The 17,902-nt window shown below is 38.3% G+C and overlaps 1 protein-coding gene across 2 annotated transcripts in view; it reads left to right on the top strand.

Moving 5' to 3' along the window:
* The window catches only part of lingo1a (leucine rich repeat and Ig domain containing 1a), a 37,602-nt gene that overhangs the window by 1,125 nt on the left and 18,575 nt on the right, over positions 1 to 17,902 (top strand). The window contains exon 1 of one of the 2 annotated variants that reach the window (XM_017485947.3): positions 6,377 to 6,694. The exons of the other annotated variant lie outside the window; for it this stretch is intronic. The gene's annotated coding sequence lies outside the window, so the exon portion shown is untranslated. Of the gene's footprint in view, positions 1 to 6,376; positions 6,695 to 17,902 lie in introns of those variants that run through there. 2 annotated transcript variants of the gene reach the window in all.

The raw sequence follows: 17,902 nt of genomic DNA, 5'->3' as shown, positions 1-17,902 counted from the left end.
CAGTTTGCTGAAATAGGTAATAAACATGCTTACTTTGCTATAGTACTCTGCATAGTTGTATTTTGAGGTATTTCATTGTTCACTGACAGGAAGGTCAGTCTGTCTCAGTGGCAAGAGGGCAATATCACACAATCTGGTCTACCTCTTCAGGATATTACAAATATCGCTTATATCACATTCTCGCTCTCTGTCTCTCTCTCTCTCTCTCTCTCTCTCTCTCTCTCTCTCTCTCTCTCTCGCTCACTCACTCACTGTAGGTCTGGATCTCTGCATGTTATGCATGTGCTGATAACTGATTTATACACAGTACTGTTTATCCTAGATACTTCATAATACTGTCACCAAGTCGTATATTTCAGTCACTGCTGCCTAGAGGTATAACAATACACCTCATTCAAATTCAACAGTGGTGTATTGATACAATAAATTCTGCAGTACAGCAAAAATAAGCTCTTGATTTCATGTAATTAAACGTTAAACATCATTATACAATAGTACAATATTTGAAACTTAATAATGATATTCTTTGTGCAGTTAATTTCACACTCTAAGGAACATATAATGAAACAAATGCTGTATATTAGAATGTAACAGAATCACACATGGCATATTCAACATTAGCTCTCTACCCAGGCTGTAACTGGTGTGGAGCGTTGCCTGCAAACTTTCCACCCCCAGTACATCTCAAAAACAAGTTCACTGTGGTGCGCACACATTTCTGATCTTTCTTTAGCAAGCAAGGGTGGCAGGGTTGCATTATTTTCACACCAGATTGGGCTAGTTTTGTATCCAAACCTCTAAACTTCCAAATCGCCGGGATTGAATTTGCTGGGAAATGCTGGAAAGTGCCTGCTAGTATTAGCTTGTGGAAAACAGCATGCTTAGGAACAGTCAATACAACAGAGGTCATTTTAATGCTGCTAATATTTATTGATAAAAGCTCAAGAATATGCTTCAATTCAAATCCAATTGCTATCGGTTAACTGTGTTAAATCATCTCTTAGTACTCATTGTGTTGATTTTTTCCCCTTAAAGTGCAGGACATTTTTCCTCATTTTACAAAATGGTAGGCTAATGACAATGGACCACTTAAGCAATATAAATTCATACTGCACAGGACTTTTGATGCATGAGCAGTGGATACTAAAAAGAATAGACAAATTCTTGTCTAACACACATAGGAATAATCTATTATTAATAATATATAATATAATATAATATAATATAATAATATATTAATAACATAACACACATCTAATACACATAGGAATGACAAATGTTGCACATTGTTGCTTAGGCTCCATTTGTATATGAATATGGGTATTTCTAAGATCAAGCTGGCCTGGATTGGCCATCAGGAGATTCGTGAAAAACACATGCTCACAGCACATAATAAAACATCCACTAATTGGTTCGGAGGTGCAGTTGCACTTTGCACTGTTCAGCATTAACAGTATTCTAAAATCATAAATAGTGCAGCCTTACTGTGTGCTTTAAAGGATTATGGTTTATGGCAAAATACTTGCTAGGCACACACAGCCCGGTGTCTTATATATGCAGGTTTGCTCATGTGTAGGATGGGTTGGTATATCAGTGTTCAGTGATCAGTGTTTTGCTATTTGATTGGATGTAAGTCAGTTTTTCCCCCTTTTTAAATGAACCCTACACTGTGGGTTTGAAATCTGATGATACTGTAGGATTTTAAAACCCACTTTGGTTGAAAACTGTGCTTGTGTTTTGCCAAGTACAAAATTTTAGTCCTTTCATATATCTTGCATTTTAGTCCTTTCCTATATCTTGCACCCTGGTTCTACTTCCTTTTGGTGGTTTCGTTAAGAACTAGAGGAGTTTTCCTGTTTTCTCGTTTTATTGCCAGCTACTAATAGCAAAGTCATCACCTCATTGCTGAGACCTCACACATGCAGCCTATAAAAGGACCCTGCTAAGTCATGCTCGTCCCCTTTCCCATTCTTGTCTTGTTGAGATGAGGAAGAGGACTCAAGATTCTGAGTATTGCATTATTACCCTTTGAGTTTTATTAATCTTATTATTGTTATTGTTAAACAAAAAATAAAAATCTTCTTTTGAGCTACACAGATGACTGTGTTTCTAATATTTAATTGATTACTAATTTTGCCATGATTGTCTGTGTTTCTAAACTTGACACATGGTGTATTGTTTAAGTTGTCTTGTCACAACATGAATGCTGTGGGCACAGAGTAACTCATCTTTAAAAATTGAGATCCATAAAATTATGAGCTTGTGTTAATTGTTGAACCTATGCTGCCAGGCCCTGGTGGAGCTGGATGATAGACATGATCAATGCCCAAATTGTTTAGGAGCTGATCATCTGTGACAGGCATTTACAGAAGATAAAGTCATTAGTGGCACACAAAGTGCACCTTGCAAGCTATTAAAATGCCAATATCTATTCATGACCTTCATCTGGAACTGTGCTGAAGCGGCAAGGAGCAGAGTTAACAGCAGATATGGTTTCAGAGCTACTAGGATGTAGAATGAAAGAATGTAAGAATAACGCAAACAAATGATGCAACAAATTGCCCTTCATCTGCATATTATTCCCGTGGGGTTGGGTTTTAATGACCACAACAGTGAATGAAAGGAGGTATGTGGGTCCACATCAGTGCTGTCATGGCAGCTCAGAACACAAAGGTGGTTTTGCACACAAAGCACATTTTGCCCAAACTCGAGTAATCCCTGCTATGGTTCTGAAACTGCAATGGGATGTTTTTCCCTTCGTAGAGCTTGAGCTTGATAAAAAAAAACATTATAGTGGCTACTGAGCATACTGTCAAGACATCGTTTACAGTTTAGCTACAGTCATCGCCAAACACAAGTCTATAACACAGTGGTGCGAGACCCAAGCCAATTGGCTGTGCTGACTGTGGAATTCTACTAAAAGAATAGGCAATAGAAATTGCACATGGACCAGGAACCCAGAACTTTTTTTTTTTTTTTTAGATATTTAAGCATAGGAGCCTTTCTAACAGAAGATTGAGCAATCTCTATCATAAAGGCAGACAAGAATTACGAGAAAATTACGAGTGGTTGTACACCACTCATATGTAGACTTTCTGTGTCTGGCAGGGATGTTAACAAGATGAGCTCCAGTGATCAAAATAGGAATTTTGCATCTCTGGCCATTTCAATGACTGTCAGCCATATTGCAAAAGCATGTGTCAATATTGGTGACAAGAGCATGCACATGTGCCTTAAGGTGTTGTGCTACTACTCGTACTGAAACATTTTTATGAACCCCTAATGTGGACTGACAACACCAAACAGGCATTTTTTTTATTAACCACCAAGAGGGCACAAAATTGCAAGCAATGTTGAGGTGGGTGAACAAGCTCAGGAGGTGGGTGGATGCATGCCTCCAATCCCTGAGAGCTGTCTACCTACTGGGCTAATACAATCAGTCAGTAGATATGTTGTCTCACAGCAAGCCTATACCCAATAATTGAGAAATTCACAAGAAGGTTGTTCAAAGTGGAAGTTTGATTTGTTTGTGAGGGAGAACAACTCACTATCCAATGTGGTTTTATGGACTGAATTTGTTGATACCTATGACACACATCGGCCAACACAATGGCTTACATTTACAGTTATGGTATTTGGCAGACACCATTATCCAGAGCAACTTAAGTGCTTTGAAGTCTCTATCAATGAACACATCCTCATAGTGGTTAACTAATTAAGGAGTAAGAGTACTATGTCTAAAAACCTGTTGAGTAAAAACCTTAAGAGTACTAAGTCTAAAAACCTGTTGGAGAGATTAGCATAGTATGAAAAATATACAATTATTTTACATTTTTTAAAAATAAAGTGCTAATTTAAGTACTTCATGAAGAGGTAGGTCTTTAGACATCATCTGAAGACAGCCAGTGACTCAGCGGTTTGGACAGCTAGGGGAAGTTCATTCCACTACCTAGGCGCTAGAACAAAGATGTGCTTCGATGCATGTCTTCCTTGTACCTTGAGAAATGTTGGGCCCAACCAAAGAGTGTTAGAGGATCGGAGGGAGAGTGGTGCAGATCAGGGTGTGATAAGTGTGTTAGTGGGCTGCTGGTCTGTTTTTGGCTTCATAGGCATGCACCAGTATGTTAAATCTGATGTGGGCAGCTACAGGAAGCGTGTAGAGGGAGCATAGCGATGGGGTATTGTGGGAGAATTTGGGGAGTTTGAAAACTCATTCTGGATTAGTTGCAGAGGTAGAATATTACATTGAAAATGACCAGGAACTGTCCTCTGTGGATATAAATGGACATATCTTTATGATATTGCAAAGGAGAAATGGGCATGAGCATGTCAGTTTTGTGATGTGTGGTGAGAAAGGCAATTGGTGGTCCATGGTTACCCCAAGGTTATGTGCAGAGACAGAGTTGTTCAGGAAGATCACAACATCTTCACATGGGGATGCATCTCTAGGCATGTTTAGCAGCTCAGTTTTGCTGGGATTGAGTTTCAGCTGATGAACTGCCATTTATGATGACATGACTGCCAGAAATTCTAAGATAAATCCAGAAACATGAGTGTCTGAGGGAGGAAAAGAGAGGAGATGTTGACCGTCATCAGCATAGGAGTGGTATGAAAATCCATGTGAGAATATGACCTCGTTGAGAGACCGGGTATAGAGGGAGAACAGAAGAGGACCAAGCACTGAGCCTTGTGGGACACCAGTGGAAAGTCTGCATGGAGCAGATGTCATCTGATATGATCATCGCTTCAGGTAGGAAATAAACCATTGCCATGCTGTGTCACATAGTCCAAGACTCATGAGGATGTAAAAGAGAGTCTTGTGTTTGTTCTGATTGCTACTGAAAGATCAAGGAGGATGAGAACTGATGACAGCCTTCCCACTATTTGTTATTTTATGAATGATTCTCAGTATCAAAAAAGTCTGGCATTTTGCACAATTTAGGAATGCTGTCTGTTATTTCCTGGTGAGGTGCACCATAAGTACATATTACAGAAAAGAAGTGTTATAACTTTGATACACAACCTTCAGTGGTTCCAAAGGAAACGGCAGTGGTGCTCCAGAATGAATGGAAGCCGAGGTTATAAATGGCAACCATGGTTCTATGAATGGAGGGCAGACCAGGGCCATCTGGGTCAATTGGTGTGACAAGAATGGCCAGAGGACAAGCATGACATAGGTTTCATGCAGAGGTTGCATTAGGATAAATCATTTTCCATCATGTTGACAGACAGAGTTGTAAAAATTCTGTATTGACTTTTTAAAAAAGAATTATTTGTCAAACAAACGAAGAAACAAAGAAAAACACATCACAAGACAACATATATTTCTCTGTTCATTCCAATTGAGAGGGTACAGCCCCACATTTTAGGCATTTACAGCAAGTGGTCTTCAAAATTCTTTAAACTGCTGTCTACCGATGTACGTGCTGGTGAATTTTGTTTTGAATTTCAGATGTACGTGCTTTCTAAGCACATTGCTGGGAAATTAGTTAAACCTTGCATGCAGATAATTCCATGAATTGTTTGTGTATTTATGGACGCCGCAGTAATTGCAAACTGCATTTGCTACCGTTGTTCACTATCTCATGCCTCTACCTCTGCATTCGTAAACACAGAAGTGCACAGTTCTGTCAGTGGTGCTAAATGAGCCCATCCAATGAGATTTTCTGTCAGTAAAATGCTGCTAGAATTGTTTTGCTGTTGTATGTCTATGGCAGAATATGAATCCCATGCACAGCTAGTCTGAAGGCCTTATATTTTATCCTTCATGAGGTGACAACTACACCTCAACAACTTAGTACTCAGCAAAGGAAAAAAACACCTTGTTATTCCTCCACTTTCATTTTGTGGGTGCACGTGCACAATTTGTCACAGCACTTCGACATAAATAGATAACCTCACCCAAATAATAATAGAATTAGTACAGTGTTTGACAGAAATGGTCAAAGTGTTTGTTAATAGTGTAAAAAGTCTAAATAATTAATTATTTCGTTCATCTTCAGTAACCACTTTATCCTGGTCAGAGTCATGGTGGATCCAGAGCCTATGACAACACTTGGGGCAAAGCTGGAGAATTAACCCCAGATGGGACTCCATTTGATGGAGAATGGCAGATTTTAATTAAATATTTTTACACGATGTTACAACCCAATTTTTTTAAAAAGCACACCTATTATGCTTTTTCATGTTGTATGTTATAGAGCTGTTTGTGAATGTAAAAAGCCTGCAAAGTTTCAAAAATAAAAAGTGCATGACAAATGGCGTTATTGACTCCTAAAAGAAAGAACTGATTCTGAACAGCTGAAACGAGTCGTCAGTAATTCCTAACCTACATAAGTTGATAACAAAAAAACCCCCCGCCTCTTCATTGACTGCTTGCAAACAAAGCGTACTTTGACCCGCCCTCAAACACTACATTTGAGGTTGTGTCCTGTAAGGGTTAGGTTCGTGTCTAGAAGGCATTGTTTTCTGCGCTGCAAAAGCAAAACCACTTTGCATGGACTCCCAAAGGATGAGGATATAAAACGATACCACAGCAGTTCAACTCCGACTTTTGTTTGTGTTCCCGTCATTTCTTTGACGACTGCTTCTCGAATCTAGCAGAAGTCAAAGCGGGATTTGCGAAACGATTATTCATTAAAAACGGGGGTGTACCCACTTTTTTGGACCATCTTGTGTCTCTGGATCACTTCCTGTAAGTCTGATTAATTATCTACGTATGTATTTTCTACCGAGTGTTCCAAATGTGTAGTTTTGTGTTGTATACGTGTACAGCCAGTGCACTGCTGTTAGTTGTTAGCCTCTGCTAACTGGATAACTCACGTTATTGTCAAACTACATACAAACTTACCACTAGAAACGTCCTGTTCTTGTCGTGCTTGCGATGGTGGTTCAGGTTGATATTCCTATCGGACTCTGGGTCAAATTGATAAGATAAAAGCAACATTATTAGTAAGTTGAAATTCAGATATGCGAGTACAGTGAGGGGGAAAAGTTTTTGATCCCCTGCTGATTTTGTACATTTGCCCACTGACGAAGAAATGATCAGTCTATAATTTTAATGGTAGATTTATTTGAACAGTGAGAGACAGAATAACAAGAAAATCCAGAAAAACGCATGTCAAAAATGTTATAAATTCCATCCATCGTCACTTTGATGTGGTGAAGTTGTCCTGTCCCCTTAGCAGAAAAACACCCCCAAAGCATAATGTTTCCACCTCCATGTTTGACGGTGGGAATGGTCTTCTTGGAGTCATAGGCAGCATTCCTCCTCCTCCAAACATGGCGAGTTGAGTTGATGCCAAAGAGCTCCATTTTGGTCTCATCTGACCACAACACTTTCACCCAGTTGTCCTCTGAATCATTCAGATGTTCATTGGCAAACTTCAGACGGGCATGTATATGTGCTTTCTTGAGCAGCGGACCTTGCGGGCGCTGCAGGATTTCAGTCCTTCACGGCGTAGTGTGTTACCAATTGTTTTCTTGGTGACTATGGTCCCAGCTGCCTTGAGATCATTGACAAGATCCTCCCGTGTAGTTCTGGGCTGATTCCTCACTGTTCTCATGATCATTGCAACTCCACGAGGTGAGATCTTGCATGGAGCCCCAGGCCGAGGGAGATTGACAGTTCTTTTGTGTTTCTTACGTTTGCGAATAATCGCACCAACTGTTGTCACCTTCTCACCAAGCTGCTTGGCAATGATCTTGTAGCCCATTCCAAACTTGTGTAGGTCTACAATCTTGTCCCTGACATCCTTGGAGAGCTCTTTGGTCTTGGCCATGGGAGAGTTTGGAATCTGATTCATTGACTGCTTCTGTGGACAGGTGTCTTTTATACAGGTAACAAGCTGAGATTAGGAGCACTCCCTTTAAGAGTGTGCTCCTAATCTCAACTCGTTACCTGTATAAAAGACACCTGGGAGCCAGAAATCTTTCTGAATGAGAGGGGGTCAAATACTTATTTCCCTCATTAAAATGCAAATCAATTTATAACATTTTTGACATGTGTTTTTCTGGATTTTTTTTGTTGTTATTTTGTATCTCACTGTTCAAATAAATCTACCATTAAAATTATAGACTGATCATTTCTTTGTCAGTGGGCAAACGTACAAAATCAGCAGGGGATCAAATACTTTTTTCCCTCACTGTAGGTGTTTCCTTTCCAACACGCACTGTAAGCTGTAGACCAGTCACAACAGACTGGGACATCTGACAAATCAGAGCATAATAGGTGCACTTTAATTAATAATGTGTGCATCTTTTGCTTAATGATGCTATATAGTACTGTAGTGTTAGTTACAGCATAGCTCTGAAGCTGCACGTGATATATTCAGCATCAGTGGCAACTGCTTTATTGTGGATTCTGCTGGAGAGAGCATAGAAAATATATTCCTGAAGTTGATGTGCAAGGTAGGGGAGGTGGGTTTTTCAACTCAAGTTCCATTCACCAAGTACTTTTTTTAAATTACAGCGCCAGCAGGTGCTCTATCTGGCATCCTAAAGCAGACACACACTTGAAGAAACTCTCTGAAAGAAGGCTAATTTCAGGGTGCTGTACTTCATGGCTGATATGCTGGAGCCATGCAGTGCGGGTTTCCTAGGGATCTTCCAGAGTCCCCATACCAAACACTCAAAGCCTGATGGGATATGGAGGGAGGGGGGTGGGGTGTTGGAAGGCATGTAGTGTTGCTCTGAGGGGAGTTTCATCGCTCCAGTTTTGAAAAAAAAAAAAAAAAAAAATATATATATATATATATATATATATATATATATATATATATATATATATATATATATATCCTCTGGAAAAAGGGACACTGCAGAGCAGAAGAGCCCATCACAAATATGACATTAATACCTCATTTAAAGCTATTGGAAAGGTCTCTTAATGCAAAGATCTTTATCTGTGTCTGCATTGATTTTCAGTCTGGCCATATTATCCTGTTCCAAAAGGTCAGTCCTACTCGTTCCCTTTAAATTGAAAGGCAAAAAATAGACATAGCCTCAGATAGACAGAGAGAGAGAGAGAGAGAGAGAGAGAGAGAGAGAGAGAGAGAGAGAGAGAGAGAGAGCGAGCAGCTTATGGTTAATCTTTAAATGAAATGTACTTCACCAAATCAGAGGAATCCTGTGTGCTAACTATTATTTTTAATCTATTAGCTTACTTGTCTGACATTCAGATTGCTGTATGTTGAGGTCAGTTTTGCAGTGTAATTTTTGCTAAAGTAATACATTTGGTTATTATGCTGGATTTAATATAACTTGGTATTCTCTCTTTCTATTTTCAAACCTGATCAGTCTTTTCTGTACTGACAGGCTCTATTATACTGCTAGGAAAATACATTTAAATGTAAAATATTCAAGATCATTTGACATTTAAATGTGAGATTCTTGGGAATACTGCTGTATGGTTGGGATATTCTCGCTTTCTTTTCCACTAACACACAGTCCAGTTAAGCTAATTATAATGAGTGGGAAAGCTTACTAAGAATCCTGCCGAGTGTGACAGAAGTTTTGGTAAACAGGATGGTCTAATGAACTAATCAATGGCTGTCCTGTTGCTGAGAGAATCTCAAGGCAACACTCATCATTTTGGTTCAGACTGATTGATGTGCATGCTTAATAGATCAGAGAGCTTGTGAATTACACAAGGATTGGGGTGGTTTATCAATCAGCATTAGGCCAGTATGAGTGTGTGTGTGTGTGTGTGTGTGTGTGTGTGTGTGTGTGTGTGTGTATGTGTGTGTGTGTGTGTGTGTGTGTGTGTGTGAACGCTTACGAAAGGAGCTGAGCTAAGCACAGACTTACTGACGCATTCTTTAATTGATTTGTTTATTTATCTACAGCAGTCATGTTGATTTACGTTGCACCCTAAATACGTCACCATGACAGGATCAATATTTATTATCTATCAATGTTTAAGTGGAATAAACATGGGAAGGGGCAAAGTGTAAGTTGGTCATTCATGCTCTTAGCTAGAGTTGTGGGTGGATTCAGCTAATGAAGATGTGAAGCTGAAACTACTCAACCCCGGCAGGATGTGACTGCTATATGTCGTTGATGGTATCAAGCCTGTGTGTGTGTGTGTGTGTGTTTGGATTAGTATGAGTAGCATTTTTCCAAGAGCCTCCCAAACCCCATTTATCTGTCATGTGAGGACTTTTGTAGCCACTATCAGAGGTACACACACACACACACACACACACACACACACACACACACACACACACAAGCTCTTTGGCCCTCTGTCAACAAGACATGAATGACATAAAAATCAAAGATGATATTTGGGTCCTCTAATGGCTACTTACACTTTACTTTCATTTCTGAGAGCTTTAATAGGGGCATTTTGAAATGCCTCTGTGGTTTTCTTTGTGATTCTTTGCTTTAAATGTGTTCCTAATGTCGAAGCACGCATATTTTACACATGCAAGTGTAAAACCTCTTTTTTGGGCAAAATTTATTTGCATGGCCATTTACCACAGACCATTAAAACACATTAAGGATTTGAGCTTTCTTTCAAGGAAATGGATCCCACACCAACAAAAGAAATTCACCCCCTTCACTAATTCACTGGGTTTTAATGATTCCACAATTCACAAGCCTCTTTCTCTCTTCAAGTCCGATGTGTGTTTTAATCCACTTCTTAACAAACATAACATTCATGTTCGCCTATTTTGCAGCCCTGTTTTCAAGTAACAATAAGTGGGCTTTCAGTACACTCTTACTGCTCATTTCAAGTGACCCTGGGAGACTGTTCAAGCTTTAGCCTTTAATTAGAGCCTCTACCACCTAGTTAGGTTTGGTGGGATGAACCAATCATAAATGAAAGCTTGAGTCCAAGCCCAAATCCTACTACACTCTGCAGTCACTGTATAGCACATATGGTCACCCTGCAATTACTGATGAGTATTTTATTTTCAAATGCCCCACTCTAAAAGGCATGGCTTATCTATTCCTGCTCTAGTTCCTGTGGTTACATAGTGCATAATATGCTCTGATTTTCACTTCCAAGGTGGTTTTCACTTCCATGTTTGTTTGTTTTTTCTGAATCAGTTATGTGGTTTTAGATTATAAACTCTACATGTGGAAGAAAGACAGAGGGAAAGAGAGAGAGAGAGAGCACGTCTGAATGAAGCAATAGAGGAAATCCGGTTTCTAGAGAAGAGGCTGGAAAAAATATCTCTGCTAAACAGGCACAAGGAGCAAAGCCAATGTGAATGATATAGAGTGATGTGATGACACACTAACACATGTCGGAGGTACTCTGGGGAATAGATCCCTAGAGTTGCAATGGTGATTACAGATGAAAATTGACCCAAGAGTTTGTGTGTGTGTGCATGTGTATGTGTGTGCACGTACACGAATGTGTTCCCCAAAGGAATGCTTTGGGAGCATTGGAAGAGTAATTAAAGATGTTCCATTTACAGATCTTCAAAAAAAAAAAAAAAAAAAAGACAGCGTGTGAGAGAGAGAGAGAGAGAGAGTATTCTTATATCTGACGATACACATTCCCATATTTCATTAATCAGTAATGGCAAAGGCAATATTCAACTCAGGTTTTGTATTCCAGTTTGACCTAGTAAGCATACTGACTAATCCCCAAACCCTGCTGTGAAAGCCAGGGGAAATAGTCACTATGCAGAACTGGATTTCATGTTTAATTGAAATTAAATCTCTAAAATGTCTTTTCTTCCATTGTTGTGATGAACACTCAAGTGAGATAAAAATGATTTTATGGTATCTTCAGAAAAATGATCTGTAAAGGACTACACTGATCAGAACTGCAATAAGTAGCATTCTTTGAAATAATTAAAACAATTTCTCCCTGGTTTGTAAATGATTAGAGAATACTATTTCATATATTTCATCATTACTGTAGAAGTCAGAATAGGCAAACAGCCCAGTAAAAAAAGTAAATATACAGTACATAGGTGTGTATGGAAGTAAAGAAATGTCACATGGATCTGGCACTAGAGTTACACTGTGATGCTGTTTTGATATTTGCAGACAGGAATTATGATTCTGGTGTTATTTTGTCCCAAAACCACACTACAACATAATTGAATTAAATTGAATAAAAAATCAGACCAGTGTCTTGTCCCATAACATTGGGTTGTCTATTTATTTATTTATTTATTTTTATATAGTTTCAACAGAATGAAAAATGTACAGTGGATATAAAAAGTCTCCATACCCCTGTTAAAATGGCATGTTTTTGTTATGTAAGAAATTAGACATATATATATATATATATATATATATATATATATATATATATATATATATATATATATAAAAAAATCAGGTCATATCGTTTTCCATCTTTAATGTAATGTAACATAACCATATGGCAAATTGTGTTATGGTATGATGAGACCAAGGTAGAACTTTCTGTGCATAATAACAAGGCAGCTTTATCACCCAAAGAACACCATACACACAGTGAAGCAGCATGATGCTATGGGGCTGTTCCTCTTCAGCTGGGACTAGGGCTCTAGTCAAGATTGAGGCACTCATGTATAGCTCAATATACCAATCTATTTTGGCACAAAACATGCATGCCTCTTTCAGACAGCTGAAGATGAAGAAAACTTTCACCTGCCAGGATGATAATGACCCAAGGCACAAATCCAAGTCAACAAAGGAACGGCTTCAGAATCAGAAGGTCAACCCAGTCAGAGCTCAGATCTAATTCCTATCAAAAACCAGTGGAATGACTTGAAGGCTGTGCACAGGAGATATGTATCATTTTTTCAGGATAAGTGGAATAAAATTGCCAAATCAAGATGTGATGAGTTGGTAGACTCTGATCCAAACAGTCTGAGTATTACTGTATTATAAGCAAAACATTTCTATTTGTTTTTCACTTGAATTTTGTTAGCTGCTAGATCAAATTAAAAGGCAGAAAGAGATTTGACATGATTATCTCGGTTTCATTTTTTACATCACAAAAATCTGCAATTTCACCAGGGGTGTGTAGACTATGTATATCTACAGTATATCCTCAAGGTACCAGCCATGGTTTTAAACTGTTTTATCAGCACTTATCAGCCTGTTAAATGCAGGTCTTATTCACTGTAGAAATTCAATTAGCCAGTTCATAGTAACTCTACAGCAAACTGCATTCTGTTCGATAACAGTGCTTATTCAACTTATCTCAGACATGGAATTGTTGTAATATATATACTGCAAAATGAGTGTTCTACTGTAAGAAAAAATACAGTGTTCTTTCACTTTTAGGGAGGGGAGTTGTTATGCTTTAAATACATGTTAGGAGTAAAATGGCACAATCAGGAAATGTCTGCCGTACATGCTGGGTTTTGGGCCCAAGTAAAATTCTATATTCCTATGCAGCCATATGTTTCTGTTTTAAATAGCCTTTGTTCGTTTACCCTGGTGTTTCAGTCAGCATGTGTTAGCTTTAATGTCTTCCGTGCAATATGTGACTTTAAATACATGTAGTGAAGAGAGAGGAGTGTATTGATGAAAGTATCAGAGCAATTGTATGAGAAAATAAAATGGCAGCCATCTTTGTCTATTTCAGAGACAGTGTTTGCTATTGTAGTAGTTTGTTGGTGTGGTGATGGTAGGTTGGTTAGAGTGAGAGAGAGAGAGATTTTGTAAAAGACTATATTATACAGCCTTTGATTAAGGTTTGATTAAATCAATATCAAGACCTTAAATGACTTCAGACTGCTGCTGTCTATTTTATAAAGACGTGCTCTCGATTAATGCGATCAGAGAGAAGAAGAAGACGAAAAGGAATAAGAACATGATAATAGAGGCAAGAACCAGGGATGTGCAGAAGACGGGGCTCAAGCCCCTGCCCTTTTTCTAAATTATTTAAAAATGGTCCTCTCAACATTAATTAATAAACAATCATATTATGTAAAAAGCATCTGAATTCAAATTAACATGAGAGCATGCACAAAACAGTAGCAAATTAATTAAATTTAGTTAACTCTGAGAATTTTCCCATTTATTTGTCCGATTCGAGTCTGCACTCAGATAATCTCTGTCATTATGTAATCATGATGCGTCTTGCTTCAACAGGCAGACAGGTCTGCTGAGACTACTAGTTCTTCTCCTAACCTTTTCGTAATATTAGCAGCATTTTATATGCTTATCACCTGTAGTTTTCAAATTGACAATTTGATTGAGAGGGAATGTGTTGGTAAGTACTAGCTACTCAAGTTCATAAAATTTCCAGATACGCAAGTAACCTTGTTATATTATATGTATGTTATATAGTCAGTAAAGGCACGACGCCAAACAGACAGAGGTGAGCTAATATGAGACAGATAGTTGCAAAAAAAGGCATCATATGTTTACAAAGAGTGAAAGTCGGTGTTACACGTTGTTCTGTTCGGCCATACAGAGATTACCCTTGCCCCCCGCAGCACCGCCCCCACTGTCGTTTTGCCATTTAGTTCAGTTGGAGAACGTTTAACGGATGCTTTAAACTGAAAGCGTCTGCTCCATCCAGCATGAGATGCAGAGTCACAGTACAGAATAATAACGAACTCACTTTTCAAGATTGCGAATATACTTATACTATATGCATATAGTAACTATGCCCCTTGTTACCTAATATGTCCTGTAGCCTAAGTGATATGAAAAAATGGTGATATAAGATAATTAAATCTCAATTTATCTTTTTAAAATGAAATTTAGAAGGAAAAAAATGACCAGCTTTGAGACTAAAAAGCCAGTTCAGCAAGCAGTGCTGCTGCCAAATCTAAATTTGATTGTGAAATTAAAAATTTTACTGACTTTCACAGTAAGTGATATACAGTGGGTTTGTCACTACATTTGTGGATGGTAATACTGTAGTTTTTTTTTTTCCCATAATGTTTGGATTATCATCTCTCTACTAAAAGTTGCTGTTTTGTTGTAATTATTTCTATAAATGTAGGTTATATTCTCATATTCATTATTGTGAGCACACACAGTCTGTTTACAATGTTTACCATGGTGATAAAAATATGTAGTTAAATTAAAGTTAGTAAAGTGGTTAAAGTGGTAAAGTAGTAAAATTAGCTCTTTGGTGATATAGCCCTTATTTTTTCTTTTTTTTTTATTTAAATTTTTTACCCTGAGGAACTCTTTGCACGTCCCTGGCAAGAACCATTGTAGGTGAAGTTTTGAAACTCTCCCTATTTTATCTTAAATAAACTATGCTTCCTTCTTCACTATTTCAATTGCTGTTTCACATGTTGTGGTCTCTGCAAATAATTGAAGCCAGAGTCAACTGAAAAAGTGGAACAAGTGAATAAGTCACTAGTCATACAGTAGTGCAATTTCCCCAGGCCAAGATTTTCTGATACGTTAATGTCAAATAAATTATTCTGCTCTATTTCATAGTTTTTGCTTATTACGGAGCAAAGCGTCTAAATCCAGAACTCATCAAAATTGGGCACAAATTAGGTCAGTTGTGGACTTAAATATCACCATAGCTGCATTTTAGCTGGACTTCTACCAAACTAATGAATACAGAACACACTTCATTTAGAATAACAAATTTATACACATTACATGGGACACCAGTCCATTCCAGGGTACAATGCATGTGCATGCCTAGGGGCAATTCAGCAAAGCCAATCCACCTACTAGCATGTTTTTTTGGGCTGTGGGAGGAAAATAGAGAACACCAGAGGAAATCCATACAAACACAGGGAGAATGTGCAAAAAAACCCACACAGACAATCCTGAGCTCAGGATTAAACCCAGTCTGTGAAATTAGTATGGTTGTGCAAAACTAAGCTGAACTGTACCTATCCTGGGTCACCTTGCTTGTCTAGCACATGGAAAAAAAAACTGATAGCTTTCCAAAGTTAAAACCAGAGCTGGACTGGATTACTACAACTTGACAACTAGGGTTCGTCAAAACTATCTACTACCACCACTACCCATCTCTCATTTCTGTGACCTCAACTCTCTGAATAATGAATACGGAGAAGGACTGGAAGAAAGGGAGCTCAGGAGGACATGAGGCAGCTTAGAGGAGTAATTTCATCTTTAATTAGTTATAAGTCCCTTGTGTTTAACACCCAGCAAATTGCAGTTGCATTGTTGTCGTTTTCCTTCAGCTTATAATTATTGATAGTGTGAGGGTCAGCATTCCCTCATAAGCCTCTTAGCTGAAGTATGAAAAGGTTGTAAAAGTGGCCCTCAGTGCAGATGAGAGAGGAGGATGATCTGCTGCAGCCTCATTTTTAGTCTATAATTCTGCATTTTCTTTCTCTTTGTCTGGTCTTCAGTAAGTACTCGGCAGTGTGTAACAATAACCTCTTCCAGGACAGTTCATTGGTCTAATTAAGGCCCCTTCTCTCCCCAGCCACACTCAAAGTGAAACGATTCAACTCCTCTGGCCTTGCCCTCTTCCTGGTAGCCCGGAGATGGAAAAGGATGTGAAAGAGAAGAATGCAAATGAAAGAGTTGAGCCCAGTCCAGGGAAATAGAATAGCCCACAGTGATCAATAGCAGTAGGCAGTTCCAGAGAAGAACACACACAGGCTTCAGAGACGGATTGAGCTGGCCACTGTCAGATCAAGCGTGCAGCTGTTCCTGTGCAAATTAATAGTGCACCTTCTTCTCAGAAAAAAAAAAAAAATTGTTTTAGTTTTTGAAATGGTCATTTAGATTACTATAACCTATAACGAACAGATGATACTAAATAACGGCAATCTGCGCAGATTTCACATTTAATGAGGTCAATCAAAGCAAAGCAGACGGCAAACTGTGTTCTGAAAATTTCAAAATAATGAACTACTGCATCTTTCTTCAATACAAGTAACCTGATCTAAAACTCAGCAGGAAGAATGCATCGTTAGTGGCACACAGCAGCAAATTCTGTCAAGGTGAGAACAAATATCTATCGCCAGTGCTAGGTAAGTGAAAATAACAGCCCTTAGCCAGTATGGTGTTCTTAATGATCATCCCTTTATTAGTCACTGACACCGAGGGATTATGATACCACTGTAATCCTACTCAATCCAAGGTAACTAATAGCTAGCTAGCTAGTATAGGAATAACTAGTAAATCTAATGAACACTATAAGATCAGTACAGAGAAAATAAATTTAGTAATGACTGAATTGACACATTTACCTTCTTCTGATGTTTCTGGTCGCTTTATATCTAGTTCATTGTAATCAGACAGTTAGTTAGAAAAGTTTCAATAATTAGTAAATATTAGTAAGCCTCTGAGAGGTGGCGTGGCTAAGAAGGAGCACGGTGGTCTGCTGGGGAATTAATCACACTGAAAATCTCTCGCTCTTAAAAAAAATATCAAGCTTTGTAAAAATACGCTTGTCTTCCTTTTTACTACACATAAAAACAGGATTTGCGAATGTTTTGGTTTGCTTGATATTAAAGCTGCAGAAATGTTTGGATTTATAAGAAACCAATTATTTCACAGTTGGGTGCATGTCCAGTCGACAATCCTGTCTGTTTCAGATGTTGCATATGATAATTAACTATCTATAACTCGAGTGAGACGTATTTACTGTTGACCAAAGTAATCATGTTTACATGCTAATCACTGAAGTGAAAAGAAAATGTAAAATAAATCAAACAGCTTGTCTGCCCAAACAGGAACACAACTTGCTTAATAAGTTTGAAACTTTGAAAATTATGAAGTATACAATAGCTTATATATAGAAAGAAAATATTAAACGGTAATGCAAAGCACAATCCACCTTGCACTTTTATTACTACAAACAGACACAAGCACATCCCATGTTTTTTGCTTATAGTTAAAAATGTATGAAACTCAGATCCAGGAAGACTTTCAGTAGCATGTAGTCTAAGGTTGGCCACACACTTAAAGATTTTAAGCCCGATTTGCACGCTCCTCACCGATGTTGGTGGGTGGGGGGATTCAAGGCTTGTCGCTACTG

This window comes from Ictalurus punctatus, chromosome 14 (genome assembly GCF_001660625.3).
Source record: "Ictalurus punctatus breed USDA103 chromosome 14, Coco_2.0, whole genome shotgun sequence".
Classification (NCBI taxonomy): domain Eukaryota; kingdom Metazoa; phylum Chordata; class Actinopteri; order Siluriformes; family Ictaluridae; genus Ictalurus; species Ictalurus punctatus.
Note: the sequence above shows the minus strand (reverse complement) of the source record. Positions and strands in the feature narration are given on the sequence as shown.